The sequence below is a fragment of the Poromitra crassiceps genome (genome assembly GCF_964638095.1).
Source record: "Poromitra crassiceps genome assembly, chromosome: 11".
Classification (NCBI taxonomy): domain Eukaryota; kingdom Metazoa; phylum Chordata; class Actinopteri; order Beryciformes; family Melamphaidae; genus Poromitra; species Poromitra crassiceps.
Genome location: NC_139643.1, coordinates 2,166,177 through 2,183,682, shown reverse-complemented (window position 1 = coordinate 2,183,682; position 17,506 = coordinate 2,166,177).

The following is a 17,506-nucleotide window of genomic DNA, read 5'->3' as shown; positions in this document are numbered from 1 at the left end:
ACGCAAAAAATCCTCGCGCTGCCCACCTGGAGTATTTTCCGGAGGGTGGGGGTTCAGGGACAGGACCTAAAAACAGAGCGTTTCAGACAGAGGGTGAACTGAAGGGGGCAGTGAGAGCCAGTACAAGATAAACAATGAGTTTTTTAAACTATGACTGATGCAATAAGTTACTCTACTGGAGGCCAACAATAAAATAATAATACATTATATTAGCAAAATATGGGCCCTTTAAACAAATCCTTTCAGTGCAAATGCATTATAAAAACAAAAAATAAGATTTGTTTAGAAAACGAAATTACACAAATGTATTATTATTATTATTATTATTATTATTATTATTATTATTATTATTATTATTATTATCATTACTACTACTACACCCGGTAGTAGTACAGGTGCGGAGTTACGGCCTTTTGTGTGTTAGGCCCCACCCATTTCTGGCGTTTATGGCGCCCCCGTTTGGTCAAATTGCACAAAATTTGACACGCATGGTCTGGGATGGTCTCCGAAGATCTCCAGCAAGTTTCGTGAAGATTCCTTCATCGGTAATGAAGTTATGACAATTTAGCTGATAGGCCACGCCCTCTCACAACTTTAACGATTAATATCTCCGAAACTAAAGTAGATTTCAAAGGTTTCAAAAAGGCAGTTTGTAGAGCTTGCTCCAGAGAGGCTTCCTGGCGATTTTGGTGGGAATATGTCAAACGGATAGGAGGAGTTCTCGAAAATGTGTTTTCCAAACTTTTCCAAATATCTCAAAAACTTTCCAGACGGACCTTAAGGGTCCTTGAGGCAAATTTGTAGATAGATAGATACATTTTATTTCTGTGTCATGCACCATATTCAAGGTGCCCAGCCCGTCTGGGCTTACAAGACACAAATCATTCAAGTTCAACAATACAAACAAATCAACAAACAAGCTACAAAACGCTCAAACATAAACAAGACAGAGTTATATATTCAGATGAACAGCTTCTCCATTCTGAGATTCCAAGCCCTCCCAATAAACCTGGCCAAACTGAAGACTTCATCTCTGAACAACCATTCCAACTTCGCATCATCTCCTGACCAAAATAGTTCTGGTTTCTTATTTTGCATTAACTGAAATAGAGATAATCTTGGTTCCTCATATAGCGTACAATGAAACAAAAAATGAAATTCATCTTCCACAACACCTAATTCACATACAGTACAAAGTCTCTCCTCCTCAGCAATAGAATTGAACCTGCCAACCTCAATAGCCAAAGGGAGGGTACCCGTTCTCAACTGGGCACATAAAGATCTTCTGGATCTATCCAGGGGTAAAGTAACATAGGGTTCTGGAGTGAACATATTTTTAATTTGAACATATGTTCTAAGTTTTGGTTTGAGCCAGATGTCATTGGCCCATTTTTCTTTATAATCAAGAAATAGCCTATGTTTAATATAGCGAACACTACAACGTAAACTGTTTCTGAAAATAAATTGCTGATCAGCTTCCCTGAACACATCATTGATATCATTACACCATGGATACTTATGTGCTTTATCCCAGTTAAACACTTGTTTTGCAACTCTACTCTCTGGCATATTAGATAGACGGTTCCACAATTTCAACATTTCACCTTTTTGTTTGATCAAACAAGGCTCCCAACCCATATCCCCTTGAAAAGCCAACACAGGTGTAAATTTATGTACCCCCAGAAAACATCGGATTGCACGATTTTGGATGGCATTCACCTTAGAAAATTCCTTTCTTCCCCAAACTCCAGCTGCATAAAACAAAACTGGTGACACACATGCATCATAAAGCTTTGAAAATGTAGCATAACCAAGATTCTTACAAGTTTTCACTTTACTTATTACTGAACCCAGGGCTCTACCAGCAGTGTCGGCCAACACACTGACGCCCTCTTCAAACGTAGAAAATTCATCAAAAGTAAAACCCAGATATTTATATGAACTGCCAATGACATAGCTCCAACATGAAAATCAAAAATGCTTCTCCTTGTACCTGATTTCCGGAAATGTACAATTTGAGTTTTTTCTCTATTAACTAATAATCTCCATTTCCTACTCCAAAGATTAACAACATTTAACATAATCTGCAGCTCTTTCTCATTCCCTGCTAGGAGAATTATATCATCTGCGTACAACAAAACATTCAAATTCATATCACCGATTTGCAGACCAAGATTTTTCATTTTAATTTGTTGGGCTAAATCAAGAGGGTAGGGGAAAGAACGTCACCCTGTTTGACCCCAAGTGGGGTAGAAAACCACCCTGTTTTCATATCGTTCACCTGCACACAGTAGAGCAGGTTCACCTGAACATCTGGAAAAAAAAAGTTTGAAAATCGGACCAACGGCGTGGAAGTTATGGCCTTTAACGTAAAACCGTCGATTATAGCGCCACCTTCAGGCCGATTCGAAAAATCTTTCTTGAGCAGCTACCTGCCAACAATATCTGTCATTGGGCCAAATTTCAGGTCTCTACCATTTACCAACTCACAGGAATTTGCGTCGGGGCAGATGAACAAGAACAAGAATAATAATAAATATAGCCGCAAGCGGCGATGCGGGGTCCAAGCTTCTGGTGACTTGGGGGTTATATGTCAGATAATATAGACACTGAATTGCACATTTAGTCAGAGTTGATATGTGCACAAGTGTACCAAGTTTGCAAGTAATATGTAGTAAGTAGCAGTGGTGGTGGTAAGCCATTTGGTGGCTGTCAAAGAGGCTTATTAAGCAATGGACTTTTTCTAGGCAAACTGTCATAATTTCAAATCCTAGCTTCCTGATAAGCTTAGATGTGTTAGCCATGAGTGGACAGCTTACTGAGGTGTTGCTTTTGTGGTGTTCCGAGTCCATTGGATGAAGATAGTGTGCTGCTTCTACTGTACACTTCTGATCATGGTTATAGATGTGCTCAGTGAGGAAAGGATTAAACAAACTGTTCCTGAATGGTGATCTAAGTAATTGGTTGTCACAATGAAAAGCCAATGCTTTTGTAGTAGTGGTGGTAGTCATAAATCTGGTCTGCATAAGCACAAGGCCAGAATTTGAACCATTTGTCTTGAAATTAATGTAAAATCCTAACTATTACTAGATACTCCACATGGTACATTCATAGTGTCTCTGTATAGGTATAACAAGATTAATATTCAGGTTGTGTAAATCACCCTTTAAGTCAAACTGTTAGTGGCTTAATAGGTTATCAGTTAACAAGTTACTTGTCTGTTATTCAGATGTTTTAAAAGGGTAAGCTTGGGCACAGTGGACATCTACAAGTTGGCAATAAAAGTGTAAGCTCAAGGTTGACTAAAGGAGTTAGGATATAATGCATAAAAAACTGGGACAAAAGACAGCAAAGGAGGCAGATATATGATTCAAACAATAAGTTTTTATTGCAAATAATAGTTTTTATGAAATGAAAAACTTAAAGTAAAAAGAAATATATCAATCCATTTTGTCCTTGTGTGGGGCTGAGTCGGGGTTTCTGGACTGTGTGGAGGGACTGTCGAGTCTTGGAGTCAAGTCTGAGTCAGGGCTATGATTTGTCTATTATGTCAACTCAGATGTGATTGAGCATGAGGATAGCTTCTTCCATTTCGTCTGTAGTCATTTGAGTTGGTGATTTTGTAAGCAGTGGTGTGATAAGTGCGAGTGGGATGGTGTATGATGTTTCCTGGTTATTGATGGACAGAGAGAATTGGATATGTGTTTTGCGGTTTCTGTTTTATGGCGTTGATTGCATTTGTGACATTTGTATGTGAGTGAGTCAAAGTTTACAGTAGTGATAGGTGCCAAAAACAGAAGTACTTGTTTGTGACGGTGGCAGAAGAGACTTCACCATAGATGCTTTGAGTGGTGGGTGGTGGTGGTTCTGTGTATGATTCAAGTGCAGTGGTGGGTGTTGATGTTGTGGTTGGGGTGGTTGTCAGATATGTATTGGTTTGTATGCATGTATGGATAGGTTGGTCAGGTGGTACCAGTCGTCAATGTCAGGTTTACAGTACCCCCACACAGCTAGGTCAATGGTTCCAGTTGCGTCAATGAGGAGGAAGGTTGTTGTATTCATGGTGGTGCCGGCTCAGGTTGTTGCTTCAGTTGTGGGTTTTACCAGTTTGATTACTTTGCAAGTGATGTTGATCTGTGGAAGAGCATGGCATAAACAGACAAATTAGTCATAGGAAGTAGTATGTTTAGCTTTTATAACTTCACATTGAAATGACACTATTTGCATATAGGTTGACTTTAGAAAATCTGGAGTATGTAATTCAAATTCAAAGATTCAAGGCCAAGGTTCAGTAGGTGGCATTTTGTTTTTGCATGATATTGTATGTTTTATCTAATGTCACTACTGTGGCATAGGGTGCAAAAAAAGATAGTAGACTTACTTTTTCGAAGTGGCGTCCTTCATTCAGAATGGTGCTGGTTGCATGTGAATAGCCACCCAGGGAGTGATGGATTATGGGAATTTGAGTCCGAGTCTCCAAGCCCTGAGTCAATTAGGTGGCTCACACGTGTGTGTGTGTGTGTGTGTGTGTGTGTGTGTGTGTGTGGGAATGGGGGGGGGGGGGGGGGTGTCACAGCAGGTGGCATTAAAAGTTTAGACATTACAAGTACCGCATAGTACCACACTTCAAATAAACCAAACTATACCTTTCACAAATCAACTCAATAAGTGTCAAACTAAATGAATGCCTGCGAAACTGTTTTCGGATGTGTGAGATGTGCAAAGGAAATCAGCATTGTTTTTCGGTGGAGTGTCCCTTTAAGGCCAAAACTCTTAACATCTTACTTGGCTTTAATTAAACACACAAGATAGGAATACATTTCAAATTTTTATACCCATAGCTCCACCCATCTTCCCAGGGGGGGGGGGGGGGGGGGATGCAAACACACAAACAATAACTCACCAATTCAGCTTCAGAGTTTAGATTCAACAGGGCACCATTGGCACAGTGGATATCTACAGATCAGTAAAGGCGCAACCAATCACTTCAAGTTCAAACATTAACATTAACACATTGAGTGCCAGCCATGTTTTCAATCCTGTAGGTAACTTGTGCCAGGGGTGTTTTTGACGATTCTGGCTCATTTTACAACAGCCGAGGATTATTTTCTGTTAAGAATTCATGAACACCAATAATCTAAAAATAACTAATAGAATGTGTGCTTTCTCTGTCTAAAAGAGTTAGTTTGCAGAGTTAGTAGTTATGTAGATATTAGCCGTTGAGTACAGCATGGTTTCATCGTCTGGAAATTTATTCAGAGATAAATGGCTTTTTGTGAAACAGTCACTTTAACCATTCATTTTTGGCATCAGTAAGACCGTCAGACATTCTAAACAATAGTTTTGAACAGTAATTTCCTCCATAACAACAGGAAACACCCCTCTCATTCAAACTCCTCCCTCCGTGTGTCTTCTCCTCCTTCCTCCTGGCTCTAACAGCGGGCGTGTCAGAAGCGCGTTGCTGCTGCCTGCCTGCGTGTCTGCGTGCCTGCCTGCCTGCTTGCCTGCGTGCGGACGCTCCTTGTGCGAGTCAAGATGGGCCGGGGAATGCGTGGGCGATGGGCAGATGTTGATTCTGGCCTTTCTGAGGTGTTTCAAAGTGTGTTTCACCTATCATCTATTTTGCAAATCGCTCTCCGCTCTCTGTGTGCTGCTGCCTGCGCGCGGCCGCTCTCGGGCAAGACGAGTCTGAAATGGATTACTGTAAAATCGCCTCGCCATTTCCTTGAATGGCTTGCTCCCGCGGTGTGTGTGTGTGTGTGTGTGTGTGTGTGTGTGTGTGTGTGTGTGTGTTCGCGCGTTGCTCCGCGGCTCTGGGGGGAGGGGATCTCTGTCCGTTCTGTGTGTGTGTCTCCGGGCTTCTGACTGTAAAATCGCCAAGCCATTTCCGCGGGAGGCGGCTGCTTTTGGTCCACGGGTCCCGTGGCTGTGGCTTCTCTCTGTCTCTGTCGCCACTTAGTGGTCGGTAAAATAGATTACACACATGCTCTTGCTCCAATAGTTATCTCGAAGATGTAAAAGGGGTTGATTGATGTCCCACCGTCAAAAAAACATGTAAGACGAGTTATTTCGGCTCTGGCACTCAAGCGTTGGATTATGTAAGACGAATTATTTCGGCTATGGCACTTAAGGTGTTAACATGGTACATTCATGTCCACATTTTTAGTAGCGTTTTAAACATAAACTTAACATTTTTAACTTTGTGTTATTCTTTCGTAATTTATACTTTTAACTTATGCTTTTAACTTATTAAACTAAAACACAATATGAATTCAAAGATGCAAACACAAAAACGAAATTGGTGCTGCAATACAATGGTTCCTTCCAATTGAAGCAATTTAACAAATAAATTAAGCAGCATTGCATCAAACATTTAAGCAGCATTTTAAAACAACAGGAATGTAAACATATTCACCGACCATTGGCGTCTTTGAAATTAAACTCTGAGTAGAGCTTGGTGCTTCTGGTTGCTGTCTGTTTGTTTGAAGCATGACTGAGAGAATGTATTCCTTTTCAGGTGTCCTCAATCTGGTAATGAGCGGCCATTTTGCTGCTGCATCTTGGGAAGTGTAGTTTTTTGTGAGAGTAATCCCGTTCCCTGGCTCATCTCTTGCACCAGGGGCTGTGTGTGTGTGTGTGTGTGTGTGTGTGTGTGTGTGTGTGTGTGTGTACGTGTGTGCATGTGTGTGTGTGCGTGTGTGTGTGTGTGTGTGTGTGTGTGTGTACGTGTGTGCATGTGTGTGTGTGTGTGTGTGTGTGTGTGTGTGTGTACGTGTGTGCATGTGTGTGTGTGTGTGTGTGTGTGTGTGTGTGTGTGCATGTGTGTGTGTGTGTGTGCATGCGTGCGTGCGTATGTGTGTATGACACCTGTGTGTGGAGTGAAGCACTCTGGGAGATGAAGTACAGCCGTGGTGGCCATTTTAGTATATGTGTGTGTGTGTGTCTGTGTTTGTTTGTTTGTTTGTTTGTTTGTTTGTTTGTTTGTTTGTATGTGTGTGTGTGTGTGTGTGTGTGTGTGTGTGTGTGTGTTTGTGTGTGTTTAGTGTCAGGGCATGTGTCATCAAAAGTTTAAACATTTATCATTTCAAGACGGTTTCACGTATCCAAATTCTTTCTAAGATTTTTAATCAGGGAAGTCCAGAGATGACACACAAAAAGTTTGCGCTCATTCGGGCAAATGGCCTAGGACGAGTTCGTTTTTTTTTTTTTGGAGAAAGTCCAAGATGGCGGAAAATCTAGCAGACTTAAATGGGCGTGGTCTATATGGATAGATGCGTATTGATCCAGGGAATCCAGCAGATGTGGAATTTTGATTCTACGCCTCACGGTTCAGCAGTTATGGGTCAATACGCAAAAGGGTCTGTTATAGCGCCACCATCTGGCCAATATGACTAATTTTTTGTCTCTGAGTAGTGGGGCACATTTCCAACCTATGTGCAAAGTCTGGCTACTGTACCCCTTACGGTTTTTGACGTGCATACTGTTTTAGCGGAGAATAATAAAAATAAAAATAAAAATAAATATAGCCGCAAGCGGCGATGCGGGGTCCAAGCTTCCGGTGACTTGGGGGGTGTATGTCAGATAATATAGACACTGAATTGCACATTTAATCAGAGTTGGTATGTGCACAAGTGCACAAAGTTTGGTTGAGATTTGGTGACCTGACCGGGTTCAAGCAGTAGTAGCAGTAGTAATAGTAGTGTTAGTGTATATCTGTGTAAGTGTGTATATGTGTGTGTGTATATATGTGTGTGTATATGTGTGAGTATATGTGTGTGTGTGTGTGTGTGTGTATGTGTGTGTGTGTGTGTGTGTGTGTGTGTGTGTGTATGTGTGTGTGTGTGTGTGTGTGTGTGTATGTGTGTGTGTGTGTGTGGCGTGTGTGTGTGTGTGTATAGGTGTATATGTCTGTGGCAATGTGCACTGGAGCTAGCGGCTGAATTACATCAACTAAGGTACAACCTTGCTACAGTGAACATTTAAGCTAGAATCAGGGTGTAAATGACATTTTCAAGTCAACTTGGCATCTCAGGGCTTGTGGAGAGTTTGATTACACCAGGTGAGCAGTATGGAAGCATTCTATCTATTTGTTTATTTGTATGTTTTTGCTCATGGTCAACTTCACTCAGCAGACAGCTCTGTGCCTGTTGTGGTTAGAGTACAGTTCTATCTCTGTGTGTGATGCGTCCAGAGTGCTTTACCCAGTACACCGACTGCATGCAAGTACCGCATAGTACCCCACTTCAAATAAACCAAACTATACCTTTCACAAATCAACTCAATAAGTGTCAAACTAAATGAATGCCTGCTAAACTGTTTTCGGATGTGCGAGATGTGCAAAATAAATAAGCATTGTTTCCGTTTTCGGTGGAGTGTCCCTTTAAGGCCAAAACTAACATCTCAGTTGGCTTTAATTAAAACACAAGATAGGAATACATTTCAAATCACAACACATTGCCATCACTTCAAATTACCTTCATACCTCCCTTTACATAACATTGAAAATATATTTCAGATTGTGTAAACCTCCCTTTAAACTCACGGATTTGGCTTTTGGAGGTTTCATTCAGCAGGTTTCAAAGATAAGTTGAATTGGATGTTAAAAAACGTTCCCTCTATACTGCCAACTGTCTTGCACCATCTCCATTCATCAGTGATTCAGTGCACCTGGTACAGAGCCTGACCACAGCCCAACTCTGATTGGCTCAGAGTGATGTCAGTCACACTGCAGGATTACAAGCCCGCCAACTTCTGTTTCATGTAAAATACATTGGTGATACATTTTGCAGTGTAAACATTGGTGAACTGAGTTTACAATTATCAAATTATGTGTTCTTAAGTTAAAGCAACTCTGCTCAACATGTGGTAAAATATCAGCCAGGATGAGCGGTTAATGAGTGTCACACCTATGAACAGGTGAGGGCAATGTGACCCCTCAGCACTGGACCCAGATAAAACCACAAGGAAAGATGGCAGGCACACAGCAGGACAAGGTGCAGGGTGATTTTATTTTCCCAACATCAAAAGTGACAGTGAGGCAATCAGCATGTTGTCTGTGGATAAGAACACAAACAGAATTATTTACCCAAATACACAATGTTAACAAGCAATCCAAATTACATCAAACTAGCAATAAACAAACAATGTAACAATCAATTAAAGCAACAATAAACAATATATTTTAACCATGCTAAAGAAAAAAACATATGCAATTCACCTTTAAGGTCAGCATGAGTTGGACTGGCTCACAGCACCTCTGTAGCAGCAGACTGGGGTTTGGGGCAAGTTTTGCACTTCTTTTATAGCCATAGCTCCACCCATCTCCCCACCCACGTGGCACAATCCACAAGTGAGTGAGTGAAGCACTCTGGGAGATGAAGTACACCAGTGGTGGCCATTTTAGTGTGCGTGTGCGTGTGCGTGTGCGTGTGTGTGTGCGCGTGTGCGTGTGCAAACAGACAAAATAGTCATAGGAAGTAGTATCTTTAGCAATAAAAAACAATATAACAATCAAACAAACAATAAACAATATATTTTAACCATGGCTAAAGAGAAAAACATATGCAATTCACCTTTAAGATCAGGATGGCTTGGAATGGCAATTCAACAATGGCTAACAAAACTACAACTTACTTAATAATGCATCTGAAGGGAGGATAAACACCAAAGGACCGAAACACCAACACAGCCTCTACTGCAGTAACGGACACACACTGAGTGTAGAGGCTGATTAGCGTCTTAAGTGCAGGTGTGTGGTGATCAGTCCAGAATTAGGTGCAGGTGTGGTGTATATGTGTGTGCGTGTGTGTACGTGTGTGTGTGTGTGCGCGCGTGTGTGTGTGTGTGTGCGCGTGTGCGTGTGTGTGTGTGTGTGTGTGCTTTTGATGACTATAGCCAGCACCCTGCATTGCAGCTTGTCATGCAGTCCATTTACCATTAAGGACATGTCTGTATTACACACATAATCCACCACTTTACATTAAAAGTCTGCCCTGAATGGAGATGTTTGAACTAATTGGTGTGGGTTGTGCTGTTACAATGGAAGTAAAGTAAAGGTAAAGCCCCACTGATTGTCACACAATGTGTGAAATTTGTTCTCCGCATTTGACCCATCCCCTGGGGGAGCGGTGAGCGCCGCGCTCGGGAATCATATGGTGATCTAACCCCCCAATTCCAACCCTTTGATGCTGAGTGCCAAGCAGGGAGGCAAATGGGTCTCATTTTTATAGTCTTTGCTATGACTCGGCCGGGGATCGAACTCACGACCTCCCAGTCTCAGGGCGGACATTCAGACCACAAGGCCACTGAGCTGGACACATGAGTGACAAGGATAATTCAGATTTAATTCTCTTTTTGGACCTTTCACATCTGAAGACACAATAATGTATTGGAATGTTTTTCCTTTCATATATCTGAAAGAAGGCTCCCAGCAAACACAATTACATCATGATGATGTTCTGATATCATCTTTCAGTGACGTCCAGGACTAGGCCAAATCACAGCCGATTTGGGGATCATTTAGACATCTACACAGGAATGTCAAGAGGACGTCGAAATATGACGTTACCATAAATAGGCATATTCAGTTATTCTGCTATGTACACAGTGTGTATTCAGCAGCGTTATACATAATTATATCCAGATTAACCTTTATTCTACATTTTCAAAAAATAAAACAGTTACCTGGCCGTGGTTTGAACCCAGGACCTCCAGCTTTGGTGTCTGCTACTTTACCCCTACACCATCCTTCCACAGCAATGACAAGGCACGGATATAACCTTATTATGGCATAAACTTGTTTTTATTCAAACGTGGGTGTCAAGTCTTTGTGGATCGGGCATTACTGTGTGACATCTAAACCAACTATGTATTATGCTACAGCAGATGCAGAACCCCAAAACACATTAACCCCACCCAAAATGCTACATTCCAACTTCCAGTAGTAGTAGTAGTAGTAGTAGTAGTATTAGTAGTAGTAGTAGTAATAGTAGCAGAAGTAGTAATAGTAGTAGTAGTAGTGTTGGTAGTAGTGGGAGTGGTAGCAGAAGTAGCAGCAGTAGTTGTAATTGACCGGTTAATGAGTTGTGGGCAATTTAGTGTTGGCGTGTGTTTCATTAAAAGTTTCGAGATTTATCATTTCAAAACGGTTTCACGTATCCAAAATCCTTTACTAACCTTAGGTCGGGGTAGTCCATAGATGACCCAGAAAAAGTTTTGTGTGATTTGGCCAAACGGTCTAGGAGGAGCTCGCAAAAGTAGGTTTTTGATAAAATTCAAAATGGCGGAAAATCTACCACACAGAAATGGGCGTGGCCTAGTGGGTTAGATACATGATGCTCCAGGGAAACCAGTAGATGTGGAATTTTGATTCTACAGCTCGCAGTTCAGAAGTTATGGACCGACAAACGTGAAATTGGCTGTTATAGCGCCACCATCTGGTGGATTGGTGTAATTTTTTTACTCTAAGTAGTGGGTGATGTCGTGAACCTGTGTGGAAAGTTTGGGTGATGGGGGGTGTATGGTTTCTGAGATCCACACACTTTTAGGGCAGGAAAAGAACAAAAGTAAATACACAAAAGTTTAAACATTTATAATTTCAAGACGGTTTCACGTATCCAAATTCTTTCTAAGTTTTTTAATCAGGGAAGTCCAGAGATGACACACAAAAAGTTTGGGCTCATTCGAGCAAATGGCCTAGGACGAGTTCGTTTTTTTTTTTTTTGAGAAAGTCCAAGATGGCGGAACATCTAGGCACACGCAAATGGGCGTGGCCTATATGGATAGATGCGTATTGATCCAGGGAATACAGCCGAAGTGGAATTTTGATTCTACGCCTCACGGTTCAGAAGATATGGACCATAACGCGAAATGGTCTGTTATAGCGCCACCATCTGGCCGATATGGGTAATTTTTTGTTTCTGAGTAGTGAGGCACATTTACAATCTATGTGCCCAGTCTGGCTACGCTGAGCATTACAGTTTCTGCTGTACATACAGTTTTACCGGAGAAGAAGAAAAAAAAAAATAATCGGAACAGATACAATAGGGATCCACGCACTTCGTGCTTGGACCCCTAAATATAGCCGCAAGCGGCGATGCGGGGTCCAAGCTTCCGGTGACTTGGGGGGTGTATGTCAGATAATATAGACACTGAATTGCACATTTAGTCAGAGTTGGTATGTGCACAAGTGCACAAATTTTGGTTGAGATCTGGTGACCTGACCGGGTTCAAGCAGTAGTAGCAGTAGTAATAGTAGTGTTGGTGTATATGTGTGTAAGTGTGTATATGTGTGTGTGTGTGTGTGTGTGTGTGTGTGTGTATATATGTACTGTACACTTCTGATCATGGTTATAGATGTGCTCAGTGAGGAAAGGATTAAACAAACTGTTCCTGAATGGTGATTGGTTGTCACAATGAAAAGCCAATGCTTTTGTAGTAGTGGTGGTAGTCATAAATCTGGTCTGCATAAGCACAAGGCCAGAATTTGAACCATTTGTCATGAAATTAATGTAAAATCCTAACTGTTACTAGATACTCCACATGGTACATTCATAGTGTCTCTGTATAGGTATGTGGTAACCCGCACTTTAGGATGCACCTTTTAAGAGTCTGTAAATGCACCTGTTAAGAATTTCCAGTATGACAACGCCACCTTCTGTTTAACGAGCGGAAGGAGCTTGACCCAATGACAAAAAAGGATAAATGACCTTGGTTCAAATGGAATCACCACTGAGGCATGAACGTGTATATTATAACAATCATCAGTTTTATTACAAAGTTTAAATAAAATTGCCTATCCTAAAAGTACAGTTGCTTGTGGCCATCCAGTTTGGCCAACCACCTGTACCGTCTCCGCCACGGGGTGCCTGAGCGCGCTCCCACGCCCCGCCGCAGCCCACCGACCGGAACACCTAGTGAGGAGGAGAGAAGGAGGGAAAACAGCACTACAAGCCAGCATGCAGAAAACCACTACAGAAAAAGGGGAAGCATGCACTCCCCTGTTGTCCCACTACAAACAACATAAACTACACGCCAACCCTGTGCACACTTAAGACTAAGACGTATCACTATACCACCTCACGTGGAAGGATGAAGAAAAGCTCCCCCCACCAGTGCCCCACACCGGCAGCTGCGACGAAGGTGGAGGCGGACACCCGACAGCCCACCCAGAGTCAGGACGCGCTGGCCCGGCCTAGCTGTGAGTCAGTGGTCGACCAAAAAGGAGTACAAAAGGTTGACAACGTTTAGGTCACAACCACAGCACTGGTATTGTACAAATCATGGTCTAATCACCATGTAGAAATCACAGAATATTTTGCAACAGTGGAAATATTCAACTCAACAATAAAAGCCCTAGGAAACAGTGGCTGATCGCCCCACACTGAGATATGTCTGCCGTCTGGTTGGAAGAGAAACACACACCATTAGAATGGAATATATAACAAAATAAATCAAATAAACCAAAAACAACCAAAACACATACTTGTTACATGCCACGAATGGGCCAAATGGATAAGTCTCTGCCCAGTTCTCCTATACTTTCTGCGGGCAGAGATAGATAAGATAATTAAAACAAATGAGCACACACACAGTGTAAATTTCAATTTCCATTACGGCATACCAGTCATAGCACTGAGTGAAAGCCAAATACAGCCGGCATGTGGGCAAAGAGAGCGAATTTAAAACAGCCACACATAACAGCATTAAAACATCAGCTATCAGAGCATAGCCTACCAGTTTACAGGAATGAGCAATGCCGTCAAAAGAGTTCCTGTCGTGCCTTGTGTGGGAGAGACACGACGTGCAACCAGACAGGTGAGCGTCTCCTTCTGTATGGACACAAGCAAGCCAGACCTACCCTAATGCTGCCTCCACCCCTGGTGTGGTGATTATGCAGCTGTGGAGAGTTGCAGTGCTTGATTGAATGATTGGCCCTATTGGGCCTCCAGAGTGTCCCAGGACACCACAGGTATAACAAGATTAATATTCAGGTTGTGTAAATCACCCTTTAAGTCAAACTGTTAGTGGCTTAATAGGTTATCAGTTAACAAGTTACTTGTCTGTTATTCAGATGTTTTAAAAAGGTAAGCTTGGGCACAGTGGACATCTACAAGTTGGCAATAAAAGTGTAAGCTTAAGGTTGACTAAAGGAGTTAGGCTATAATGCATACAAAACTGGGACAAAAGACAGCAAAAGAGGCAGATATGATTCAAACAAGTTTTTATTTGTTGTTCCATGGTGCTGCGTATTGAATGTTCTCCAGTTGGATTGGGTTTGGGTTTCTAGAGACAAAAGTACAGGAATGATGAGAATAAGCAGTTGTGATGAGTCACTGTCTGGATGGGTAAATGCATTGAGTGGCAGACAGTAGTCTGGTTGTAGGAAAGCAGTAACACAAGTTAATGGTTACAAAAAATGGCTGGTTGTTTAAAGGGTAGACAGATGATGTAAAATGTAGAGAGGGGAAAGCAGTACAGAGAAGGAAATTACAATTGTTGCAGGTGTATAAGCTAGGAATGTAAAATATTTACTTCTTATCTTGTGCAGTTTTGAAGGCGGTGTGCAGGTGGGTGTTGAAGGAGACTAGTTTAGTGAATTGTGTGGATTCTTGAATAACTGCATTGAAGTATGTTTTGGAGTGATCTCTGGTGAAGTGTTTGATTTCGGACAGTTTGTGTATATATATCCTTGGACTTGGAATTTCACTTGTTTTGCTGGCGATGCCATTTTCTGAAATGGAGATAAAAGGCATCATTATTTGTTACTGGATGACTGAAAGCACTAGTTGTAGTACTTGGCCTGCATAAGCACATAAGACAGAACTTTTAATTAAAAAAAATGAGCACACACACAAACAGTGTAAATTTCAATTTCCATTACGGCATACCAGTCAGAGCATTGAGTGAAAGCCAAATACAGCCGGCATCAAGCTCTCCAGTTTCCTTCTGTGGGCAAAGAGCGAATTTAAAACACAGCCACACATAACAGCATTAAAACATCAGCTATCAGAGCATAGCCTACCAGTTTACAGGAATGAGCAATGCCGTCAAAAGAGTCCCTGTCGTGCCTTGTGTGGGAGAGACACGACGTGCAACCAGACAGGTGAGCGTCTCCTTCTGTCTATGAGACAAGCAAGCCAGACCTACCCTAATGCTGCCTCCACCCCTGGTGTGGTGATTATGCAGCTGTGGAGAGTTGCAGTGCTTGATTGAATGATTGGCCCTATTGGGCCTCCAGAGTGTCCCAGGACATCACAGGTATAACAAGATTAATATTCAGGTTGTGTAAATCACCCTTTAAGTCAAACTGTTAGTGGCTTAATAGGTTATCAGTTAACAAGTTACTTGTCTGTTATTCAGATGTTTTAAAAAGGTAAGCTTGGGCACAGTGGACATCTACAAGTTGGCAATAAAAGTGTAAGCTTAAGGTTGACTAAAGGAGTTAGGATATAATGCATACAAAACTGGGACAAAAGACAGCAAAAGAGGCAGATATGATTCAAATAATAAGATTTTATTGTAAATAATAAGTTAGTATGAAATGAAAAAGTAAAAAGAAAAGTATTAATCAATTTTGATCTTGTCTTTGGCTGGGTTGGAGGTGCTGGGCTGTGTGAGGGGACAAGTCTTAGAGTCAGAGTCTGAGTCATGATCTATACGGAGTCGGGGGCAGGGGGGTCAGTCTGAGTCAGGGGGGTCAGTCTGAGTCATGGCTATGATTTGATCGTCCATTATGTCCAGTTTGATGTGATTGAGCATGAGTATGGCTTCCTCTATTTCGTCTGTAGTCATTTGTCTTGGTGATTTTTTAAGTAGTGGTGTGATGATTGCAAGTGGGATCGTGTATGCTGTTTCCTGGTTATTGATGGACAGTGAAAATCGAATATGTGTTTTGCAGGTAAGTTTTTCTGTTTTGCGTCTTTGTTTGCATTTCTCACATTTGTATGTGAGTGAGTCCAGGTTTATAGTGGGGATGGGTGCCAAACAAAAACAGAAGTATTTGTTTGTGACTGTGGCAGAAGCGACTTCACCATAGATGGTTTGAGTGGTGGGTGGTGGTGGTTGTATGTATGATGTAAGTGCAGTGGTGGTTGTTGATATTGTGGTTGGGGTGGTAGTGAGATATTTTTTCTGTTTGTATGTATGTATAGATAGGTTGGTCAGGTTGTACCAGTTGTCAATGTTGGGTTTCCAGTCCCCCCACACAGCCAGATCAATGGTTCCAGTTGGGTCGGTGAGGAGGAATGTTGTTGTGTCCATGAGGGTGCCGGCTGAGGTTGTCGTTTGTGTTGTGGGGGTTTTTTGATGGAGAATTTTGCCTGTGATGTTGATCTGTGGAAGAGCATGGCATAAACAGACAAATTAGTCATAGGAAGTAGTATGTTTAGCTTTTATAACAAGTAGTTCACATTGACATGACCCCATTTGCATACAAGTTGACTTTAGAAAATTTGGAGTTATGCAATTCAAATGTAAAGATTCAAAGAGATTATGGCCAATGTTCAGTAGGTGCAATTAGTGTTTTTGCATGATATTGTATGTTTTATCTAATGTCAATGCTGTGGCATAGGTTGCAAGAAAGGACAGTAGACTTACTTTTTGGAAGTGGCGTCCATCATCCAAAATGGTGGTGATGTCTGTAGTGGTGGCTTGTGAAGAGAATGATGAGTCGTACATGAAGGTGAGAGTTTTTAGGTGTGAGATTTGTGAGTAATAGGTGAGTTTTATGTCCGGTGGTTTGTTGTTCCATGGTGCTGCGTATTGAATGTTGTCCAGTTGGATTGGGTTTCTAGAGACAAAAGTACAGGCATGATGAGAATAAGCAGTTGTGATGAGTCACTGTCTGGATGGGTAAATGCATTGAGTGGCAGACAGTAGTCTGGTTGTAGGAAAGCAGTAACACAAGTTAATGGTTACAAAAAATGGCTGGTTGTTTAAAGGGTAGATAGATGATGTAAAATGTAGACGGGGTAAAGCAATACAGAGAAGAAGGAAATTAAAATTGTTGCAGGTGTATAAGCTAGGAATGTAAAATATTTACTTCTTATCTTGTGCGGTTTTGAAGGCGGTGTGCAGGTGGGTGTTGAAGGAGACTAGTTTAGTGAATTGTGTGGATTCTTGAATAACGGCATTGAAGTATGTTTTGGAGTGATCTCTGGTGAAGTGTTTGATTTCTGTCAGTTCGTGTACATATCCTTGGACTTGGAATTTCGCTTGTTTTGCTGGCGATGCCATTTTCTGAAATGGAGGTAAAAGGCAACATCATTATTTGTTACTGGATGACTGAAAGCACTAGTTGTAGTACTTGGCCTGCATAAGCATATAAGACAGAACTTTTTTTTTTTTACTTTTAATTAGTTGGAATTAAACACACAGGGATAAGAATACACACAGTGTAGGTGTGAACATATTCACACTGTCTCTTTAAAGTAAACAGAATTGGCATAATGAAACATTTTAAGGTAGTGTAAACTTTTCTTCAATTCAATGGAAACCAAACATCTAG